The following is an 8,372-nucleotide window of genomic DNA, read 5'->3' as shown; positions in this document are numbered from 1 at the left end:
TTAAATAAGTTGGTCCGTATGCTATTTGTAAACTAAATTGAAGAAAGAAAATTGAATTTAATTAAATAATCATTTAAAAATACTCAATTTTATTACAAACATTTGTGTAGCATTTCTTTATCTCAAACACCCTTTACTATTAAAGTTATATCATTATAATTCAATAATGCACGAAATTGCTTATATATCATATTGAATTTGTAATTATAAACATCACCATCTAATTAGATACAACAAATACGATACTCGAGTTTAACTTAGAATAAGTAGACAATAATAATTTTAAGGCAAAAACCATTATGAGACCTTTTTAATCTTTCTTTTTTGTCCCTTTTAAGTCCATAAAAAAAAACTCCATCACCGAAGCATTATTCATTTTATCTAGGTTCGCCATAAAGAAAATATAAAACTTGATTAACGGAGCAATTATTCATTTTATATGGTTCACCATTTGTATTTTTAACGATTCAAAAATCATTTTTTTATATGGGATACATAGTAAGAGAGACTGTAAAATCTTATTTTGGTTTGTAAAACTATAATTACAAACACAAGTAAAATGATTAGATGTTCACAACTAATTAAATTGTTGTTCACAACTAATTAGCAAATGGAAGACAACTTGAAGATGGAAAATTGCTTGCCCTCCTTGTATAATAAGCCTTTTTAGCTGTTTGAACACCTTCTCGTTCAGTTTGTTCTATTTGTCCTCTTCATTGATTCAGTTTGTCCTTTTTTTCAACTATTCTTTTTGTTGAGAATGATTTCATCACTAACTTTTTTTTATCCACAATTCATTCTTTGAACCTTCACCTATGTGTGTAAGATGCAAGCAGTTAGACAGAGAATTTTCATCCATAATACAAATTACTTAAAAAAACAGTCTAGGATCACGACTTAATATGCTCTTTCAAACATTTCTCTAAAAGATCATAGAGTTAGGATCATATAGAAATAGCACAGATGAATACATTTTCAGCCTATCTAACCATCTATCTCGAGCTTCTGTATTTAGTCTTCCAGCTTTTTTTAATACCGACTGTTTAGTTTAAGTGCATTAAAACTTAAGTATGCTTCAGCTATAATCACCCGTAGCTCTAAGAGGGCAACTCTTAGAATAAACACTTGCCGTACTTCATCAGCATATAAATCACTTTAAGTGAGGTATAAGTTTCAAAAAAGTGCAATTTCACTATATCAACAACACATGCTTTCAAATTTTATTCAAGCAAGTCCAACTAAAAAGTGCCTTTTAAAAATCCATAAAACATCCGGATGAGAAATTCATAGCAATTGCAAGCTTCAATTTCCACAAGTATTTGAATAGCTTAAAATGGCAATAACATAATTTTTTACAAAGAAAATCCCAATAAAAGAAAATTGATATAAAGAACATTAATGGTATTCTTATCTCCCTAAGTGAGCGAATTTAAAGTCGTTGCACCTGGATTATTTCATGTAGACATGGAGAGGTCGTAATTGCTTCAGATCCATATTAAGGCTTGAACTTATAATATAGACATGAGGATATTAAATGCAACACCACTTAGAAAGACCAAAAGTTGATTAAAGGGAAGGATACATACATGTCCATGATCAATTATCTGTTCCTCTGGTTCACCGAAAAGTTTCACATCATAGCACTGAAGCAGCCGTTGTTGTGAGGAGACAATTTTTCGTTGTATTGTGTGCTAGAAAATGGTGTTAACAGTGTTGAAAAAAAGATCAGGTGACCAGTAGGTACAAATTTGGCAAAGAGGAAGCCTGAATTCAAGAACTTTGGAACTTTTTCCCATATGACGAAATAAATTTTACCAAACAAAATAAACTTGGACTTCAGATTGAATCCTGCCCATTGAAATTAGATATGGTTAATAATAAAACTATAGAACCTCTAAATTATATGATTTAGCCTCTTTAATCAGTAGCGGGAAAAAAAACTCTAAAGGAAAGAACATCATATTGTATGTGATTGGAAAGTAAGAAGCTTGAAATAAAATGAACTGTAGAAACTCCCTTCTATATGAACATGGCATGGATTGTTTAATTAGAGGCTCAGTTAATTCGGGTATAGATTCCCGGAGAAAGTCCTCTATCATCCTGGAGACATGGTTGAGAATTGAACTTTTAGCATGTCCTCAACGGTAAAAGTTCAAATAGTTATTGCCTTCCATTTTTTTCTAAAAAAAATCATTAAAAGAAAAATATACATAGAATTGCAGAATTCATCAAACATGTTAAGAAACACAAAGCATTATAAAAGAAATTGCACATTTTGATTTACCATGAAGGTTGGAAAGTAACTAAAGGAAATAAATTGATCTCACATTGTTAATATAAATTTGAGCTTCGCTTATTCGGAAATACTTAATAAATCCAAACTAACTCGTCCAAATCTTTAGATTCAGTCTACACTTTCAATATATGTTGAAGAAATGGTAGGAGAAAAAGACAATAAAGGCAAGTAGAGAAAAACATGGACTAAGAAACTGAATGAGAAAAGTGAAGTAAACCAACAAAGAGACATGTCAGTTTTGGTACTGTTATCTAATACCAATGTTGAGTGGGAGAGAAATCCATGCCCTTGAACTTTGTTATTCGACATGTCCAGTTTTGCTGCTGCAAGTCGTGATGCTAATAATCTATAATAAGATTTCAATTCATCTGTTGTGCAAAATTTGTAAGAGAAGAAAAAAATGCATATTTTTCTTAGTGGAAATCAATCTTAAAAGAGAAAAAGATAAGCAACATTTGAGCAAAAATATGAATTTTATTTAATAAGCATTGCTCTCATAGTTTATATTAAATTCAATAGCAATTTGAATAATAACATTAGAAAACAAAAAACCCATAAATATATATTAATTAATAAGCATTGCTCTCATAGTTTATATTAAACTTGCTGCTCATGTTATCAATCAGAATAATAACCTATTCAGTTCAGATTTGTATATTACCATAATGCCTATAAATAATAATACTAAAAAATCTGTAAAAATTACACATCATGAGATGTTATTATTGTGCCACATTAGCTCCACCGGAGAATGTCACTCATGGTTTCATGAAAGGTGGAAGGATGCTCAAATTTGCATATAGTGGTGCAATGAAATGAAATCTATTGAGTTAGTATTCTGATTTTGGTCTAAAAATTATAAACATAAATGCTAATTTGGGTGAAAATTTTATACGAATGAAAAAAACCATTTGGAGAGGTTCTAACCAAGGAGCACGCAGATACAAAAAAACCCATAGTTTCTCTTCCCAAAATAACTTCTTCAATAGGCGAATTACAATCACCATTCTGCTTTCTAGGTATTAAAAATTGAAGACAATAGTTAAAAACATAACATAACATACTTGTTGCACAAATTCAGAAATGGAGCAAGAATTTGAAACGGAAGATCAATACCTAATGGAATTTAAAAAATTAATAGAGAAAGAAAAATGAAATCAAATTTTTTTTATGGAAAAGCATAGGTAATTAAAAATGGCTGACCTGAACTCCGAGAGACTCGAAGTTGAGAACACGGATGTTAGCCAAACTTCACCCAAAACCCAAAGCTCCACATCATTCAATGAAGCATCTCTGATTAAATCAGCACCATTTGTTGCATCAAGCTATACTCAACAGAAACGTAGCCTCAACCTGTCGTTCACAGTTAATTAACCAAAATATCATGAAAATCAAACAATTGAACTATACATTATGCATCGATTTAGCAGATGGAGATTGAGGTCGATTAACATCGACATTGACACCGCAAGCAAAAGAAACCCCCAATTCAACTAAAAAGAAAAAAAAGGAGAGAGCAGCAAGAGAGAAAAAAAGAATTACCATAGCTAAAGGACCACATAACGACACTCATCAGCAGGGAGGGAATTAGTGAAATCGTCTGTAAGTTTCATCTGCTAAATTGAGTATAAGGACCTCAAAAGCCTTTTGGTTCATAAAAGGTTGCTCGATGCTCAAATAGACTTCGTTCAATTGAAGGAAGATATACAGAATAATAAAATTTTCAGTATAAATAAATTAATTAATTACTTCAATCAATAGTAATAAGAATAACATAAACTCAGAAAAGTCACATCTTTACCTGGGAAGAAAGTCTGTAAGGCCTAAACTTAAAAGACCCAAGTGGGAGGAGCGTGTGAGAAATGTTTCTAAGGGGTGGAGATGTAATGGCCATGGTGGTTGTTTGAAGTAGCATATCTTTTTGTGGATTGTTGTATAGATAAGAATAGGAGAAAATGAGATCAAACGAAATAAAGTGGTGCCTACATATTTGGGCATTATAACAAGCACCTAATCTCCAAATGCTTTAACTGTAGCAAACCCTCTTCAACTTCTTAGCAGCCGATTCATGAACATAATTCTGCCCGAAACAAAACGAATTCATAAGAATCAAAATAGAAAATTGAATGCCAACCCAATTAAATAACATAAAAAAATAATGAAAACCCTAATCCCATAAAACCTTGTTGAGGACCCAAAGAGAATGATTATAAGCACGGAGAAATAGCTCACCCAGGGCATTCTAGAAAGATAAAGGCAGAGAAAGAGTTTTAATTTGAAGAGAATAGAAAGAGTTTTAGTTTGAAGAGAAAGAATTTCAATTCGAATGACTTTGGGTTTGGCTAGGAGTGAATTAAGAATCAGTTTATAGAGAATCCAACCGTGCCAAATGAGAAGTATAAAGAAATGGTAGAGAAACAGAACTCAATCACAATAGCAATTAACAACTGTAAAAAACGTGGGGAGAGTGGAAACTGTTTTTTTATAGAATGATAGAAAAAACTGTTTTAAGCTGTTTAAAAGTTAAAACAATAATAATAAATTTAATAAATAAATTCATAAAAAAAAAAAATAAAACTCAGCCGTAAAAATTTAATTAATTCTAAAACTTAAGCGAGTGACACATCATTGCTAGTGCTTCTCTGAACGACACATCAACATTAGTGTTCCTCAAACTGTCGTTCACATTTAATTAACCAAAATATCTTGAAAATCAAACAATTGAACTATACATTATGCATCGATTTAGCAGATGGAGATTGAGGTCGATTAACATCGACATTGACACCGCAAGCAAAAGAAACCCCCAATTCAACTAAAAAGAAAAAAAAGGAGAGAGCAGCAAGAGAGAAAAAAAAGAATTACCATAGCTGAAGGACAACATAGCGACACTCATCAACAGGGAGGGAATTAGTGAAATCGTCTGTAAGTTTCATCTGCTAAATTGAGTATAAGGACCTCAAAAGTCTTTTGGTTCATAAAAGGCTGCTCGATGCTCAAATAGATTTCGTTCAATTGAAGGAAGATATACAGAATAATGAAATTTTCAGTATAAATAAATAAATTAATCACTTCAATCAATAGTAATAAGAATAACATAAACCCAGAAAAGTCACATCTTTACCTGAGAAGAAAGTCTGTAAGGCCTAAACTTAAAAGACCCCAGTGGGAGGAGCGTGTGAGATATGTTTCTAAGGGGGTGGAGATGTAATGGCCATGGTGGTTGTTTGAAGTAGCATATTTTTTGTGGATTGTTGTATAGATAAGAATAGGAGAAAATGAGATCAAACGAAATAAAGTGGTGCATACACATTTGGGCATTATAACAAACACCTAATCTCCAAATGCTTTAACTGTAGCAAACCCTCTTCAACTTCTTAGCAGCCGATTCATGAACATAATTCTGCCCAAAACAAAACGAATTCATAAGAATCAAAACAGAAAATTGAATGCCAACCCAATTAAATAACATAAAAAAAATAATGAAAACCCTAATCCAATAAAACCTTGTTGAGTGGAGTTTGATGATACTAAAATTAAATATTGTAAACTCGTAATAATTAATTATAATTATAAAAGATATTATATAATATAATTAAAAATATAAAGTTTTGAGGATTCTTTTGGAGATATTTCGAGGATCTTTACGAGGATTTATTTAAGGGCGGGATCCTCACGGTTTGCGGATAGTATCCTTTGCCCCTATTCTCATTTCGGTTTTGGGGATAAAGTGTCCCACATCCCATCTCTGGATTTTAGGGATTCCCCATCCCCGTTGGGTTAGATCCCTACGGGTTTTGGAGAATCCCTACCCCATTGCCACCCCTATATATGGAAAGGTAGTTTGAGGAAATCATGGAGAGGTAGTTATTAAAGGGAATGTTATGAAAGTTAATCCTCATTTTAAGGTTCCAAACAACAAATCTAATAAAAAAAACACAAGTAAACTCTGCAACTTTAATTTCAATTTCGAATTTCTACAATATATTTTTTTTTGTTTTTATTTCATTTTCTTGTAATTTTCAGTTCATCCAAACAATCCAAATTCGGTTCTTACACTTTCATATTTCCAGCCTACTATAATTTCGGGCCCTGTTGCGATTTATTTATTTTTCTTTGGTTTGGCTATTAAGAATCTGAACTTTAAGGAATTATTTGATCCCTTTTATTCCTAATAATCATCTGGAATTCAGATCAGGCGCAATCTCAAGTTCGTGTGTACTATAAACTATTGGTGTAGGTTTTATATCATATAGACAATTGTTCTAGGATATAAAATATTTGTAAATAAATTGTTCTTTTATCAATCATTTGTTTTATGAGATATGGTAAGCTTAACTATATAAAGATATTGATCTTTTATCACAACTGAACAAGTTAAGTAGAAGAAAATCTCAAATTTATATAAGTAATCATAAAGTGTTCATACAAGCATGAAGTGTGACTATACCTTATGATTCTAAACTAATAAGTTGATAAACTTAAATTGCTCCAAGTCAAGTATTATATTTAGGGATTAGCGTGATCGGGAATTTTCACATGCACCTTAATGAGCAAATGAATTTGCTCATTCACCGTTAGATATAGGCTTATTAAATCTAAGCTTCAGGATGCTTTGAATCTCCACCTTAGGATTCTAATAAGCTTAGATCTAACGGTGAATGAGCAAATTCTACATGCTCATTAAGGTGCATGTGATCAAGACTGGTAGCATGATATTATTGAAACTTGCATGCAATAATGTCTTCTGTTGTGAACAGGCCCGTCTTAAACATTTACGGGGCCCTGTACGAATTCAACCAAGTCATAATACAATTTTAAGCTAATATAAAAATATTACTTAAAATCATTTAAGCTAATATAAAAAGCAAAATTTTTGTAATTCTTTTGGAATTGTAAAATTAATAAAAAATGGAGATATCTAATTGAGTTCCATAAATTATAAAAATAGCTCTAGCACAATCAAGGCATTACTTTCATATCCCCCAAAAAATATAAATAAAAAAGCAAGAGAAAAGAAGAGATATAGTTAGTCAATTAATTAACAGTTAATCATTTTCCATCACTGCTAATTCCAGATTTAATAATCTTTGCCTTTGCCCCCACACAATATCATATAGCCCAACTGCTATTAGTAATATCCCACGAAAAAAGCAAGAGATATATATATATATATACAAAATTGGGTCCTTTTAAATTTGGGGCCCTATGCTTTAGAATAGTGGCCTGGTTATGAATAGAGAGCTGATCTCACAAGCTTTAGGTATTCAGATATCTAGACAGTTTACATGGATCCGGTGAAGGAGTTCATTAGGATTGGGGACCCGACTTGAGATAACAGGATAGATGGATTTATCTAATGTTACATATTCATCTCAAATGTATTAGTAGGTATAAGTAATCTGATAGGGTAAAAAACCCTTATCTTTTGATACGGTTTTAGGGTAGTTTTACACTAATTTCAGGAAATAAATAGTAATTTCCCATGCTTTATTTTACTTATGTCGTTTATTTAGTTTTTACTTCCATTTTAGCACTTTTATCACTTTTTTATGTCATTTTTTGTAAAATAACATCAAGTTAACGCACACCTAAGCTTTCCCTTAATTATTTTTGGATAATTGGTTCACCAAATGTCACTATGAAATAGTTTGGCACTTAATTCTAAAGTTTGGTGAATCAATTCAGTCTTTGGACTAATGTTTTTGGAGTTTAGTGCGTTTTTCCGGTTGAATGCGGGAAAAGCAAGGTTGTCATGCATAAGATCGTGTTTCAGGTCCCCCGGGTGTCAACTCGGTGAGCTGGACCCAAGAATCAGTCTAAAAAGACTAATTCCCACTCCTGAGATACGAGGATTTTAAATACTTGCTTTCCAAATCCAAATGTAACGTTAACTTTCTGTTCTGAGGTTTATTTTCATCCTATAAATAAACTTATTTTCAATTGTATTTTTCATCTTTTGCCTTTGTAATTAATCTTCCCCTACCTTGAGAATTCATCCCAAATCCATTCATCCACCATTGAAGCATCAAGGGTTCCTCTATCTTCATCTCCAAGAATTCTCAAGCTCCATTCT

General features: G+C 31.8%; 1 long non-coding RNA gene across 7 annotated transcripts; it reads right to left on the bottom strand.

Annotated features, from left to right (window-relative positions):
* Positions 1-506: 506 nt before the first annotated feature.
* On the bottom strand, positions 507-5,700 carry LOC136203304 (uncharacterized). 7 transcript variants are annotated; one of them, XR_010674781.1, is made up of 6 exons: positions 5,421-5,700; positions 5,162-5,281; positions 4,098-4,376; positions 3,839-3,978; positions 1,587-3,649; positions 507-813 (listed from the first exon to the last, which is right to left on the bottom strand). It is a non-coding gene; the product is annotated as an uncharacterized lncRNA (long non-coding RNA). The 7 variants fall into 7 exon arrangements; XR_010674782.1 differs by lacking the exons at positions 5,162-5,281; positions 5,421-5,700 and adding an exon at positions 4,529-4,762 and having other exon boundaries at positions 1,587-2,664; positions 3,500-3,649; XR_010674784.1 differs by lacking the exons at positions 5,162-5,281; positions 5,421-5,700 and adding an exon at positions 4,529-4,758 and having other exon boundaries at positions 1,587-2,100; positions 3,500-3,649.
* Positions 5,701-8,372: the final 2,672 nt, after the last annotated feature.

Source organism: Euphorbia lathyris, chromosome 8 (assembly GCF_963576675.1).
Source record: "Euphorbia lathyris chromosome 8, ddEupLath1.1, whole genome shotgun sequence".
NCBI classification, from domain to species: Eukaryota; Viridiplantae; Streptophyta; class Magnoliopsida; order Malpighiales; family Euphorbiaceae; genus Euphorbia; species Euphorbia lathyris.
This window is presented reverse-complemented; position numbering and strand designations above follow the sequence as displayed.